This window comes from Tiliqua scincoides, chromosome 5 (genome assembly GCF_035046505.1).
Source record: "Tiliqua scincoides isolate rTilSci1 chromosome 5, rTilSci1.hap2, whole genome shotgun sequence".
In the NCBI taxonomy this organism is placed as follows: Eukaryota; Metazoa; Chordata; class Lepidosauria; order Squamata; family Scincidae; genus Tiliqua; species Tiliqua scincoides.
In genome coordinates this window covers 37,128,034-37,144,044 of record NC_089825.1, presented here as the reverse complement: position 1 = coordinate 37,144,044, position 16,011 = coordinate 37,128,034, and positions in this window count along the sequence as shown.

Genomic DNA, 16,011 nt, shown 5'->3' with positions numbered 1-16,011 from the left:
GGATGGAGGGTCCTAATATGGATTTCTCAGTAGCTTTTAAAAGTGTCATCCTGTATTTAATATTCAAATGTCTACTAACTTATTTTCATTTTGGCATAAGTTGATGAGAGCTTTTCTTTTGTTCCCTTGAAACCCTCTTGCTTTGAACTGTTTGCTAAAGGCACCTGCTTTTATTGGATCCAATTAAGTGTTTATGTATGCAGCCATTAAAGAAAAGATTCGCAAATATATAGCTCTAGCTGAATGACAAGTGTTTTGAAACTTCTTTTGCATACGTGATTCTTGCCATGCAATTTCATACTGATGGGTGTGACAAACGTAATACTATGGTTTTTTTTTAATGGTATATAGGCGCCCCAGTAACCTGGTGATATTAGCGTTAAAGACTGCAATGAGATGACAAGAAGATGCTAGGAGACCTTCCAATGGAATGTTATTGTACGGAAATCACCTTTCACTCCCAACCCCTGATCGCCAAGTCACTCACTCCCTCTTGGCAGTTTCAGCTGCATTGTCTCCTATACCCATGACCAGTGACCTTGTGGCCCCCCACACAAGGATGCTATGATTTGTTGAAAGATCTCTTGACCAGGAAGTTCTAGATTTACTGGCAAAGTTCAAATCAAACTTATTGATTTGAGAATCAAACTGTGGAGGTATGGGAACTGTAATGCTGATGGCTAGTGAAGAGAGTTGACAAACTGGAGTCAGTTCTTCTGTTTCCTTGGCTTGCTAGAAAGGACTATTGTCCTGTTCCCCAGTGCAAAGCATCCAGATCTGTTTAAACCAACAACATGTCTTGCAACAGTATTCTAGAGATTCCGCTCATGACTTGAGCCTAAGGTCCTCATCAAATGGAAGTAACTTCCATGTAGGAAAGTCTTGGCAGCTATCTGCAGATCACCTCACCTGGTGATTAGAATTTATGCATTTCACTTAGACACCATGGCTCCTCAGCGCATGGTCTCCCATATCATGACCTGCACATTGGTGTACATGCTATTTCCTACACAAATGCAGGAAAATGTTCATAAGAAGTGAAGTGATCCAAGATTTGGTCCAAGTACATTCTTGAGTCTACTGACACCTGAGCCCTGGCAACATCACAGTACAAAATGTTATACCAGTGTTGCTGGGTTGGTAAAGCTTTGAAGAGAGAGATAGCTGTTTTGATTGCATGCATATGTTACAGATATCAGCCAGATGTGGTATGGCTGATACATTAAGGTTTCAATTGCATTTGATAAAAGAAATATTGATTTCATCAAGGTGGCTTGCCAAAGAGTCACCATCCAAGGTCAACTGATACTTAAAGTCACTACAAACTGAAAAACCGTTCCAGCACTGGCATGTCTTGCCTGGTAATAAATGGTGATTCTTAGGGCATCTTCTTTCCTTGCAGACAGAAGACTGCTAGCCTGGAGACTGATAGTGTTTTTCAGGCAGCAGTGGTGATATGATGGAGCAGTTGTGTGCATGCTAATTTTTTTCTCACACATTATTAACTCTGCTCAAAAGTGTTTCAGGTTTTTATAACTTCCCAAGAGGAAGCCTTGTTACAGCACAATCCTATGCATGTCAACTCAGAAGGAAGTCCCATTAAATTCAATTAGTCTTTCTCCCAGGGAACTGTGTACTGGATTGCAGCAGGGTGGCCCAATTCCATGCAGGGCCCACGGCAGTGGATCTTGCAATCTGCTGTCATAAATTCTGTTGTTATTATTATTATATTATATTATTATTAACAGTATTTATATACCGCTTTTCAACTAAAAGTTCACAAAGCGGTTTACAGAGAAAAATCAAATAACTAAATGGCTCCCTGTCCCAAAAGGGCTCACAATCTAAAAAGATGCAAATGAATACCAGCAGACAGCCACTAGAACAGACAGTGCTGGGGTGAAGTGACACAAAAGGCATGCCACTGTTGTGTGCTCTGTAGCTGCTGGTGCAAATGGCTGGATGAACCACATATCCACCAGTGGATTCCAGATTCTGAACCCAAGCAGGTATAGTGGTGCTGGGGCAGTTCATGGGCAGTTGTGGGGAGGATCAGGGTGGGGGGCAGGGCAAGCACTGGGTGGCTTGGCGGTGAGAGTGGGCAAATATCAACCATCTAGTTTTCATGGTTGCATTATACAGGCACAGGAATACTTGTATTTAAGGTGGGTGAGCTTTTTTAGTGTGTTATCATTATTTTATTTGGAACTGATGCCAACAACGGTGCTACAGTTTTTTTAAAATATCCATAGAAATTGGAGACAAGGTAAAGACTTGGATCCAAGTTTGTTTGAAGTGTTTCCGTCATGTAATTTCAGCCAGCAACCTGATAAACTAAGACAAATGAAATAATTGGCAAACAGGTATTTTAACAACCAGGAAGCCACTCAAATAACAAACAGAGGCCAGATGTGAACAATGCATTCATTTCAGCGTGCTGATTGAATCAGCCTACCTAAGATACATCTGGTTGAATTACCTCCTATTTTCATGCGGACGCCATGCATTTAGCATCTGCAGTCTAACTTCAAGAATACCTCCTTTAAACATGGCCTAAAGTAAGAAGTTGCAGTTGTGTTTAAAGAAAGAAAACAAACCAGTATTATGTGTCTTTGTCGCTAATTTAATTGTCAAAATCAAATAGTCGGATAGCTTTTTGTGTGGTGTATTCCCTCCCACACCCCCGGAATCGGCTTAAAAACTGGATAACTTTAATCCATGGTTAAACCTTTGCTTGCAATGTGTAGCCAACATTTTATGAAAAGGTCCCCATTGTCATGAAAATGTTTCATGGGGCTTTTTGTGGGGATGCTTTTATTCCTGTACTCTGCCCTGGCCGTCTTTGCTTTCGGCTGTTCAAAGGTCAGGTCAAAGGTACTGAACAGCAGACTGCAGCTATGTGGAGTGTAAGTGAACCCAAGAGTGGCCTCTCTGATTGATCATCTATTTAAAGAGTGAGAATGTGATGCCTTTGGATTAAAATGTAACCCAGGGCACTTGGGGAAGTGGCGCGACCAGCTCTGGGTGAAATAGGCATAGAGAACTTTCTATTGCCTGTGATGTTTGATGTGGGCCTGAGATTCCGGCAGGGCTTTTTAGGTCTTCTTCCCATAACCTTTGTGACTATCTTTTCCTTTACATCTCATTCCAAACTAGTGCTTTTCATACAGTATCTGGGTGAACCACTACTGTATGCGCACAGGAACATGTTCAGTACAAAGAGAATTTGCCCACACATTTCTTTAAAGTCGATTTCATAATGGCTTATTAAATGATGACTTCACCTGAGGTATGAGGCGAGATTAGATTTCCAAGTCTATCATCTAATTCTCTGTAAATGTTTTATAATATACATTATTTCAAGGCCATTCTTGTCAAAAATATATTATGCATTTTATGGATGTACCGGTAACTGATTTAAATTTTGGCTCTCAGGGTTTGTTGCAGCCTATTATACTAAATGTAAAACAAAGGGGGAAATGGAGACAAAAGATCAGTGTTAATGCTCACTCCCACCTTATGGCTGGGCATTATTTTTGCAGCTAAGTAGCTATAAAATTGCCTGCATGACACCAGCTCCTCTGCTTGTCCATTACTGTCTTGTCTAATTATATCTACCGGGATATTGGAATAGTTGCTTTCGAAGCTGTTCCTTTTGCTTTTGAGGGCACAAGACAGTCATGATCAACAGAAAGGACATCATTTTAAAATTATTTTTTAAAAATAATAATAAAACCAAGAATGTATATGGAGGTAACTAATGGCCCAATCTTATCCAGGGCTGGCCTGCAGCATTCAGAGCTACCAACACACATGCACTGCATGCTATGAGCTGGGAACGGACCAGGCAGCCGTTCTGTAGACTGCCTGATTTCTAATGGGTGCCCTGAGTCCTACACCATCTCTTTGGCTGGTGTAAGTCGGAGGAGCCTCTGGGGAAAGCCTGGGCAGGGGGCTTAAGTTTTGGTATGTGCCACATTGCTGCTGAGATCTACCCCCTCCTGCCCCAAACTACTCCCAGCCTGGTCCACTCCCCATCCAAATTTACCCCAATCTGTTCCCCACCAACTTACGTGCAGTGCCAGCCAATCTGCAAAATGCTGTCACCTGCATGTGGCCTTCTGGGCCTTGTACTGGCAGCAGCTCTCTGTGGAACAGCAGAGCACCAGTGTTCCATGTAATATGATAGTGGATCATAAGATCCACCACCATTGTATCGTACAAATAGGATTGGGTCATAAAGCACATAAATGTGCATTCTGTTGGTACTGTTGCATGTTATGGACTGGGGGGGGGTAGGATTGTGCCATAAATCCCAGGTACATGAGCATCAGCTCACAGCCCAAGTTACATTCAGTGAAATATAAAAAGGTTAAAAAACAATAATAATAAAGAGCCTGTACAATGAAGAGCCTGTTTCCACTTAACATTTCTGCTGTTTCACATGAGGCAAATGTTTTCCAGCATGCAGTTCTTCCAAAGAAAGAATGCAAAGTGACATCTATAACTGCCCAAGAGGAGAGATGTGAAGGAGTCTGGAATGCCACGCAGAGAGCCATGGAAAGTCATACATTATTATCCCGTCAAAGTATTTAAACCTGTCATATATAATCAGTTTGAGCAATACATATTTAACTTCAGTGTTCATTGTGGAGAAGAAATAAATACATTCTTAGCATTAGGTCGAATCTGTGGAGGCCACCACTATGCCAATGGTGCTATTTTAGGAAGCATAATGGCAGTGTGCCACCACTGTCTGCAGCAGTGATGGAAAGTGACAGTAAAAAAAAGGTATAGGGTATGGGTGACTTCCACTGACCAAACTAACATTCCATCAGACCCTTCTGTTGGCATAGTGACAACGCATACAATGGGGCTTCTTGCACACATAGCTGATGACCACCAGTGTTGGGAAAATCCAGCATGTTTTGACTCGAGTTGCTGAATCACAGCCCCCTGACTCAACTTGAAAACAAGTCTTACCTGCGGAACTTTCCGAGCCTCCAAGTCACCCTTTAGTGACTCTAATGGACTTGAGTCAAGTCGCATACCCCCTTTAAAAAGGCTGCCATGGAAAAAATGGGGCTGCTGCTGGGCTCTGTGTGTGTGTGTCAGAGTTCTCTTTGAACACTCCCCTGCTGTCCCCATCCATCTGTAAAAAGAGCAGGAGGGGTGGGAGGGAGTGAGAGAGCCAGGACAGAAGTGGCAAGAGGGACGAAGAGGGTCATGAGCAGCAGCTGCAAGGCTTCCCAGGACAACTCAATTCTTTGCAGCCCTACTCAGAAATAGGCCCACTGTAGCCAGTCATTCAATGAGGCTTGCTCCCCCAAGTAACAACAGAGGCAAGAAGCCACGAGGTTGGAAAGCAGAATCGGCAAAAGAGTTTTCTCCTGCCTCTCTGGCTTTTGCAGCCAACTGTAAGGCAAGAACCCCCTTGGGCTCTGCCGCTTGCTCTCCCTCAGCCAACAAAAATACCAGACTGCTCACGCGCGTGACTCACAAGTTGCTGAGTCACTGACTCAAGTTCCCAACAATGGTGACCACACCAATTGCACCACAGACTGCTGGAGGAGGTACATTGGCACTGGGGATGGGCTGTAGGCAGGGAGAGGGTAACAGGGGAGGAACCGGGGAAAGAGATCTAGTGGAAGTTGTGTATGTTGGATCCTAATTCCCCATTTTTTGGCCTACCTGCCCTCTGACCTTTCTCAGATTTATACCAGTTATATAGTAGCTGAGGCAAGGGGAAAATATTTTCTCCTTAGGTATGGGGAAAAGGTAAGGGGAAAAGGTAAGGGGAAAAGGTAAGGGGAAAAGGTATGGGGAAAAGGTAAGGGGAGACACTTTGCCAACAGTCTGAGGCTAAGAGGCAAAGAAGGAAGGCCCATAGCCAGGGAGACAGACCAGGGACAGACTGCACTTGCTCCCGGTGTGGAAGGGATTGTCACTCCCGGATTGGCCTTTTCAGCCACACTAGACGCTGTGACAGAACCACCTTTCAGAGCGCGATACCATAGTCTTTCGAGACTGAAGGTTGCCAATACAATAAGGGGAATATGTTTTCTCAGAGGTAAGGGGAAAGTATTTTCTCTTACCTCTCACAGGTCTCCCGATCCCGTCCCTCATAGCAGGTACCTACTTGCTGCTCCTGCATGCTATAGCATGCCAGGGGATAGGAACTGGGTACCACCGTTGCCACTAAGGTAAGTTACCACCAACATAAGGGTGTTCCTGAAAGCACTTTGCTGAGGGTCCCTTCAACCTGAAGATGGCCCTGCTCAGATCCTGCACAATACCACTTCTCCTAGTTCCTTCAAATCCCTCTTCAAAATCCACTTTTCCCATGAAGACCTTGGGAAACGCACAATGTCGGCACTATGCAAATAGTAAATTATTAAGAATTATTACTATTAGGAATATTTATATACCGCTTTTCAACAAAAAGTAGCTTACAATGCAATTTATACAGCAAAATAAATCAGTAAATGGCTCCCTGTCCCCAAAGGGCTCACAATCTGAAAATAATAATATAAATAGTTAAAAGAGAATGTGCTGAAGCATCGGTAGATTTCATTCTGCATTCTTCGTTCTTTTTTTCTGCCACAGTTCTTCTCCTCCAAGGTCTGCTCCTTCCCCTTTCCCTTCTTGCCCTTCCCATATAGCTCTAAGGTTGCATGCTGTTGCAATTTAGAGATAGGCTTCCTTTCTCATTTTGAGGCCCCTGAGATCAAAAGAAGCAAAGATTCCCTTCAAAGACAGTGATGAGATGATCATTCAGGTATTGTCATTGAATGACCTCTCTAAGTGATTGAGAAATCATTGCCAGACCTGGTTTGAAATGTATTACGCAAGCTGATTAAAAAAGAAGGAATCAAATGAACGATCACAATAATACAATTCACTTCCATGGAGTGAAATTAAGAGAGGGAAAGATACAAACATCCCAGTTCATAGCTTTTTATTGTACTTTGATCCCATTTTCATTAAATATGGAAGACAATGGCTATCAAGGGCTTTCAAAGAAAGGCTTTTGCAAACACAGCATCAGTAATAATGGTTATAAAACCACAGTTTAATAGACTTAGAATTGCTTCCTTTTTACGTTTTTCTGCTGTTTATTTCTTTCAAAGCCCCCAATCAACTTTTCCACAATTATTCACTCTACTACTCTTTGCTTTTTAGACAGGTAGTTATTTTAAGTCTCATCTGTGTCTTCCTTCCAAATCGATATACTAATAACACCAAAATACAGGATTTTGTGCAGATACAATATCAGGAACACATTAACAGGGGTTGCACTGCCTTGGTTTTGAACATAAAGGAAAATGCACACTCTGTAGTTATGCATAAAAACAAGAGATGTAACAAAACCTGCCCCCACTGTAATCCACAAAGCAGGAAATTGCCGAAAATGACAAGTGTCAGCTCCAGATTTGGGGGGCCTACTCGGTGAGCTCTCTTAACCTGGAAGAGGCAGGGCGGGTTAGCCTAAAACTCATTGTCAAACCTCATTGTCAGGGCCTTGGGGGTCTGATACAAATGACTTGGCCAAAACAAGGATCTAGAGCTGTGTTTCTCAAACTGTGGGTCAGGAGCCACTAGGTGTGTTACAAGCCAATTTCAGGTGGGTCTCCAATTCATTTCAATGTGTATTTTATTTTTAATATATTAGACATTATACTACCATGGTATGTGACTACATTTGGGGAAATGTTGCAGATCTGTGCTTTTAACAGGCTACTATGTATGAGCTTTTAATAATGCTAGTCATTGGGGCTTACTGTTGGATAAATGTGAATAGATTGCAGCGTTTGGGATATTTGGAGAATTTTTTTTTAATTGCTTAGAAAGGTTAGTAGGGTTCTTCTTTATTTTAAATAAAAATTTTAAACTTATACATATTGCAAACTTTTAATTTATTGAATTGATTTGATTTTGTCATCTGGGGGTGTGAAAAAATTTCCTGCTTGATGATGTAACTTCTGGCCATGACATCAATTCCAGACTAATGACATCACTTCCAGTGGGTCCCAACAGTTTATCATTCTAAAAAGTGGGTCCCAGTGTTAAAAAAAAGTTTGAGAACCACTGATCTAGAGGCAGATAATATGGTTAAAGATGGGTTGGTTGGACAGCATGGCACCACACAATACAACTGTTAGCACCCTCATCTTATGAGCACCTAGCACCAAACAAAGGCGCAAGGAGGTGGCTGATAGTCATGGATCTGTCTCAGGTGGTTGATGGTTGATGGTTGCAGGCCAATGGTCTGTCTGTGTCCACCCATGGCCTGAGGCAGCCCACCACACCTCACCCCCTAGATAAACCAGTCCTATTTCTGAATTCACAAAATTTGAGAATTGTCTCTTCACAAAGAAATCATCTGGCAAATACGTGTAAGATTTTTTCCTAATGCTACTAAACACACTGAGGGCAATTGAGAGCTAAAAGCATTGGTTGACTGATTGATGTGATTAATCAAATTTCTTAATGGCATATTATAAATGTCATTTTCAATCAGTTTATAATGGGAGCACTTACTTCTTGGTGAAGGAGCACGTACCCTTTGGACTTGTACGTCTGTGCTACCGAAAATAAACTGAGCTAGGCACATAAATGTGTTGTCTCAGTACTCATCTGTTGGTTATCATGTTTCTTGAGCCTTTTTATAGAATAGGTACTACTTATATCAACGCCGGGGGCATTGGAATGCCTTATCCAACATTCTTTCACTTCCAGCTTAATTACAGTGAGCGGGGGCTGTGATAACCACACCTATTGAGCTAAGCTCTCTCCGTGAAAATCACTTTCCTGTAAATATGTTTGGTAGCTGAGTGATAATTGCTTCTATGCCAACAGGGTATATTCTATGCAAGGGTAAATCACCTACAAAGACCCCTGGCCTCTGTGGCCAACAGGGTATATTCTATGCAAGGGTAAATCACCTACAAAGACCTCTGGCCTCTGTGGCCAGAAGCCACAACTTTGAAGCCAGTTCTACAGCACACCTGCAGACTGGAGCTCTATGTTCTGCAGTTCCAAACAAAGGATCATGGTGGGAGGTTCTCATAGGTCATACTCTGGACTGATTTACATGAGCATTTGAGACAAAGGTGATGTTGGATCTTGTTAGGCAAGGTCTCATCCTCATGTGCAAGTCCACCCAGAATGGACCCAACCCCAGGAGCTCCTATACAAGTTGCATATAGAAGTATATGCAAATGCAGAGTTGTGCAGTGACTCTGTATTTTCTTATCTCAATATTTGAATCAAACTTGCACAGAAGTTTCTATTCCATTCTTCCCATCAGCTAATGGGCTGTCTCTCAGGGTTCTGCAACAACCCAGCAGAGGCCTTGCCCCATATTCTGCTGTTGTTGGAATTGCTACCAATGGTGACATGTGACATGGCCTTTTCAGTGGTGAGGCTCAGGATTTCTCTCCAATTGGAAGCCTTCCTGCTCCCCCATAAGGTCTTTTAAGACCTTTTCCCATCAGAAATTTGGCCAGGGCTGAATTATTTATCCCCCTGTGGTATGTATAATGTCTGTTGCAGCTGCTGTTGTATTATGATTGGCTATTTGATCTTACTTTATTATTCTTATTATTTTAATGTGTTTTTCATTGTAAAACAGTGAAACAATGAAAGGTGAAGGATTTTCTAAGTAGAAAAGTGCCCTACAAATATTAAAATGAATGAATGAATGAAACAATCAGATACTGTTGCAATTAAGGCTAGAGCATTTTATAGTCACTTTTAAATATACACAGTGGCAGGAAGTGCTTACTTTCTGGCATTAACTTTCTTTTGTATAAGAGACAGATTAAAAAAGCAGGGGGGGGGGGCTCCCGTAGCATCAGCATAATGGTAATTGCCCCTCACTAGTGGGGAACATCACAGGGATCTTTCTCTGGAAGTCGCCTTGTTGAGCAAAACATAATAGGTTCTTTTGCATGGACAGGCAAATGAATGAACCCTAACTTGAAAAATTATGTTGAAATGTTTATCTCCATGCAAACAGTTCACATGCCTGACTATCCATATTATTAGGAGAAACTGTTTCAATAGGATAGCTCTCCATAGGTACTATAAGAAGGCTAGATGTGCGGGTTGAGGACTAAACCTACCTAGTACAGGTCCAGCCTATTTATACATGGATTTTTTATACACGGATTTGACTCAACACAAATGGCCACTGCAAATGAGAGGGAATGTGCTGATCCCTGGAGAAGGGGAAAAACCCTTTAAATCAGTTTAAAAAACTGAACAGTCCTTTAACAATAGCCTCCTTAATGAGAGGGGGGGAGCAGCTGGCTGACAATCCATCAATCTTTCTCTCTCCAGGCAACCCCTCCCTTCCCCCTGAACATGTGAAAGAAAGATACTTTGCATTGGTGAAGGGAGGGGTCAGAGTGAAGCATTTCTAAGCACCTTGAGAGAGACTGATTGTTGGATTGTTCTCTTAATGACTCTATTTTAACATCACAAAGGTCAGCAAGGCTGTTTTTAAATCACTGGAGCAAAGAAACTTTGTTTTTTAAATTGATTTGCTATAGTGTGTTTTTTTGACATCCACATGAGTGCTTGGAATGGAACCCAGGAGAATAATGAGGCTCAACCTGTATTGCTTGCTGGGGTCTTAAGAGGGACATAAAGACAAAAGCCTTCATGAAACTTACTGGAGCTCTCAAAGCTCAACTCCTCATCAACAGAGCAGCATGGAACATCTCCAGTGCATTGGCAACACATACACAACAATGATCTTGTGTTTAAAGGTTAACAGGCTTCGCCTGTGTCAAGGACCATTTTTTGCTAGCCCTTTGCAGGATGTTTGGTGTCCTTGACATCCCTTTGTTAGAAACTCTATACTTCCTGCTAGGCTCCTGCTACCTTATCCTCATCCACTGCTGCTAAGCCAGGGAGAGCATGAGTGAAGTGGATCGTGGCTATTTTCTCATACAATAGCTGCCTGCTGGCCAGAGCCCCTGAGCAGCTGGGCCAAAGGCAAATCAGCGGACCATCCCCCAGGTTTCTCACTGCGCAAGAGAAAGAGAGGGTGGTGACAACAGCTGCAATGCTGGCTTGTCTTTGACAAATGACCCTATCACTCTTCTTATTGATTAGCAATGTTATGACATTTCCCTTCATAAACACAGATGTGGACAGGCTGTGACATGAGCAGAGCTCCAGGAGGACAACAAGGTCTGCTCTGTCTCCATTTTTGTTTGCACTGAGCGTTTCGTCCAAAAGGGGCTTGGTAGCAGGTGATGAAATCTTGTCCTTGTATTTCTTTACCTGAAATAAGTTCTGGAAGTGGAGAGACTGTTGGTTCTAAGTGTTCTCATATGGCCCACTTAAAAATGTCACACTTATTCTAGCGGAGCAGTTAAAGAATGAATGTGAATGTAAATACATAGAGCTCTTTGTTGCTATATTATCTGCAGCTCTCCAGATTTTTGGATGGGAAATCCAGGCCTACAATACATTTGGCTCTGTCTTCTCTTGGAAGATTAGCTCCAAACTGCAACACTAGAATAGATCCAACCTTGCTGATCAACTTGAAAGTTAACTGAGATCGCCTGGTTCTCTCATTCCTGATACAATGACTGCAAAAATAACAGGTGCTTATAGCAAAAGCCAGAATATTGTATCCACACAAATGGTTCAAACTTTGTTGCAGATGACCAGTACCAGGTTGTGGGAGGTCTTGGGGCAAAACCCTGTAAAGGCCCCCCCCCATGAACTGCTCCATTGTGCCCCCCAAGCTCGGCAAGGAGGGCTGTGGGCAAAAAGTTCCTTCCCAATGGCACTCAGCAGTAACAGAGGGAGGGAGGAAGAGGAGCCACCACTGTGACCATCCTATCCCACTCACTGATGGGGGCAGGGAGTGGGAGGAATAGGAGCTGCCACCACTGCTGATGATGGTGCTGCTCCTATTCCTCCCACTGTCTTTCCCTTTTCTTTCCCACCCCCAGTCAATGGGCTTTATTTCAGATGCTCCAGATCACTACAGGAGCCTTTGGGAGGAAGATATTTGGTCGATGGACAGGTCAGGAGAAGGACTGCTGCTTGATTGACTTGAGCCTCTTAGCCAAGAGAATCCCACAGCATCTCCTCCTTGGGCCTCAAGGATGCCCTTAACCAACAGGAGCATCACATACAGGCCCTGCAATGATGGAAGAACCTCTGAGAGAGGCTTCCTGCCTGGGCCCTATGGGCCCTGCCTCAAGGCAATCTGGTTGGGCTTGTGACAGTGGCAGATGGTGTGAGGTGATTACCTGAAAAATGGGCAAGATGGTTCTCATTCACTGCTTGCTGTTGATGTAGCTGTAGGGAGTGGCACAAAGGAGGACTTGTGTCCTTCCCAGTTCCTAGGCATGATGGGAAGAGGAAACTGATACATGGATTTGCTCTCAAAAGCATGGGTGAGCATGCAATGGGGATACCCTCATATGGTTTTTGACCCCTGGGCTGAATCCACCGCTCATAACATGCATGCAGCAGACATACCAAGTTCAGTGTTCCTCTACATATGAAGGAAGTTTCTGCTGTCCAAACCATTTTGTATGGGTGCAAATAAAAATAAAGCAGGACACAGAAGTGTTCAAAATGTATCAGACATGGCTCCTGTATGTACTAGTGCATGTCTTTGTCTCTTTGTGCAAATGGCTAGATTAAGCTTGGGATCGTTAGAAAAGGTATTGAGAACAAAACAGCTAATATTATAATGCCATTGTACAAATCGATGGTAAGGCCACACCTAGAGTATTGTGTCCAGTTCTGGTCGCCGCATCTCAAAAAAGACATAGTGGAAATGGAAAAGGTGTAAAAGAGAGCAACTAAGATGATTACAGGGCTGGGGCACCTTCCTTATGAGAAAAAGCTATGGCGTTTGGGCCTCTTCAGCCTAGAAAAGAGGCACCTGAGGGGTGACGTGATTGAGACATATAAAATTATGCAGGGGATGGACAGAGTGGATAGAGAGATGCTCTTTACACTCTCACATAACACCAGAACCAGGGGACATCCACTAAAACCGAGTGTTGGGAGAGTTAGAACAGACAAAAGAAAATATTTCTTTACTCAGCGTGTGGTTGTCTGTGGAACTCCTTGCCACAGGATGTGGTGATGGCGTCTGGCCTGGACGCCTTTAAAAGGGGATTGGACAAGTTTCTGGAGGAAAAGTCCATTACGGGTTACAGGCCATGATGTGTATGTGCAACCTCCTGATTTTAGAAATGGGCTATGTCAGAATGCCAGGTGCAAGGGAGGGCACCAGGATGAGGTCTCTTGTTATCTGGTTTGCTCCCTGGGGCATTTGGTGGGCTGCTGTGAGATACAGGAAGCTGGACTAGATGGGCCTATGGCCTGATCCAATGGGGCTGTCCTTATGTTCTTACCCACTGAGGACAAATAAGAGGTTTGCATTAACCTCTTCATTTACTTTAACCTTTCCTCACTCTCTCTTTCCTAAGGAAAAAAATAAATAAGCCCTTTCCAGCCATAAACCTACAGGTTGACTATATATTCCAGCTACATCTGCTTTGTCACTTAAGAAATATCTATCAGTTTAGGCAGAAGAATTATTGAGGGGGGGGGAGAGATGTGCCTCTTGGGGAGGGGGGAATCCTGACTCTTTCAGATGAGCCAGAAGCCTAAGTTACAGGGAAGAATGGGTATGTGTTTATATGCGTTTCCTATTTGTTATAATTTCATACTACCTTCAAGTATATTTTACAGCAAAACAAATTATATCTCCTAAAGAAGAAAGAAAAATATGGCATTTTCTGCCCTTAGGGGATGCAATGTAGATTAATATGAGTTAAATGGAATGTGACCAATTTGCGAAGCATTTGCTTTGTATCTTGAGAATTGAAGAGGAGTTCATTTTCCCATGCAATCAGATCCTGCCTTAGGCTACAAGCTCTAGTAGTCACTATGGATGCCATGGGCTACCTGTTTGGGTGGGCGAAAGTATCCTAGAGTAATTCCTATTACATCTCAAAATGCAATGATGTTATAAATTTACCTTTGTGACAGTAATGTTCCCTATCATTAGTTCAAACATGCATACACAGCTTATGAGAAGTAACATCACCCATTTTAATAGATCTTCCTCTTGGTGCGGGGGAGAAGGGGCACAAATAAACTACAGTAATCTACTTTGTGCCGTACCTAGGGATTAGCTAATTTATGGGCAAGTTATTTACACCAAATTTACCAGCATCTGATTTGTCCCGCTGCTCGCATACATTTGGTACCGAGGGGTTAGGGATAATTTAAGAACCAGAAGCAATGAGATTTCCATTCATCAGAGATTTATGAGCCCATATCAAGTAATGATACATTTGCTTCCAGTGATACATTCTCCAAAACTTCTAAAATAATAATAGTTAGAGGGGTTGCATCCAGAATAACACTTTTATGAATGGCAGCACTCATGGTCCTTTTGAGAATGGAAGGAACATTCCACTTACACAACGGCCCCTTCTGCTTGTGCAAGTATGTTTTGCACAAGTAGAATTCCCCTTCTGTGTTCCAAAGAAACTTACATTCATGAAGACCACTTCCATTCCCAAAAGCATTACTTTGGATGTGGTCCATTATAAAAGACTTTCCTTTCAAAGTAACATATTCATGCAAAATACTCAAGACCAAGATCCTCCCTAACACTGGGTTGGAGTCCATTCATAAGTCATGGGAGAAGGATGGGTGGGTATCTGGCAGCAGGGTTAGGCACAATGTAGTACAAAATAGGAATTGTAGCTTGGGATGGGCCACAGACAGTAGAGGACCATGTGCAATATTCACTGAAGGTCCCAGGTTCAATCCTCTAAGGGTATTTGGATCCTGGATCATTGTGAACTGGTCAAATGTGTCATGTGTCCTTGTAAGGACCTGGTAATTGGCATCCCTGGACACATGTGTCTTTTTTTTCTTTTTTTTGCATCCCAGTCATTTGCATCCCATTATAACTGGGCAACAAACAAACCATAACTGGGCAACAAACCCTGAAGGTAGGATTAGGGTTACAGCTGGGATAAGACACTTAGGATATATGTCTTATCCCAGCCTTAATCCTAACCCTACCTTTGCGTTTCAAAAATTAAAAAGTTCATTTAATATAAATATACATATTTTGGTACACAAATGTCCAGGATGCAAAAAGAATGGACACAAATGTTCAATACCGGGATGCATTTGATCAGGACACACTTGTCCAGGACACAGTGGACAACTGTCACTGTGGTCCTGTCACTGTTCAATCCCTCCTATCGCTAGGTGAGAATAGTCCCTTTCTGAAAACTTGGACAGCTACTTGTAATAGACCAGCACTGATCAAACTACAGCCTGCGGACTGGATCTGGCACAACACTGAAGCCCTCCTCACTGTGAGCAGCACTTACCATTCCATCACACTGCTCACAATCAGCCCACCTGATCTCTACAGCACAACCCTCTCCGCAGTTGCATCCACCTGGAAATTCAGGTGCTAAGCCTGCTGGAGCTGTAGCCTACAGATGTGACCGCCAGAGTATCATTTTGTAGAGATCAGGTGCACTGAAAGAGAGCAGTGCAACAGAATGGTAAGCGCTGCTTCAAACAAAGAGGGCTTTTTTGCAACAGAGTTTGGCAACCACTGGAATAGAAAATACTGAGCTAGGTGAACACAGGTCTGAGTCAGTACAACACACCTTTCTATGTGCAAGACCAGGGATGTGTGTGATTTGTCAGATCAGTGAACGGAACTGTGTTGAGACATTGCCATGACAATGCCATGCCATTTCCAAGAAATGAAACTCTTATTATGGGAGACGGCGATCAACCAGCTGGTTTGAAAACTGAGTGTGCAACCATACACCCATCTCCACCACCATTACCCAAATCCTGCTATCCACCCAGGCAATGCTAACATTTCCAGAACCATCTCTGGCACAGACATTTTAAAGAACAACACATGGTATACATCGTGCAGACTCATATTAATATACAATATGGGTGATTTTCTGT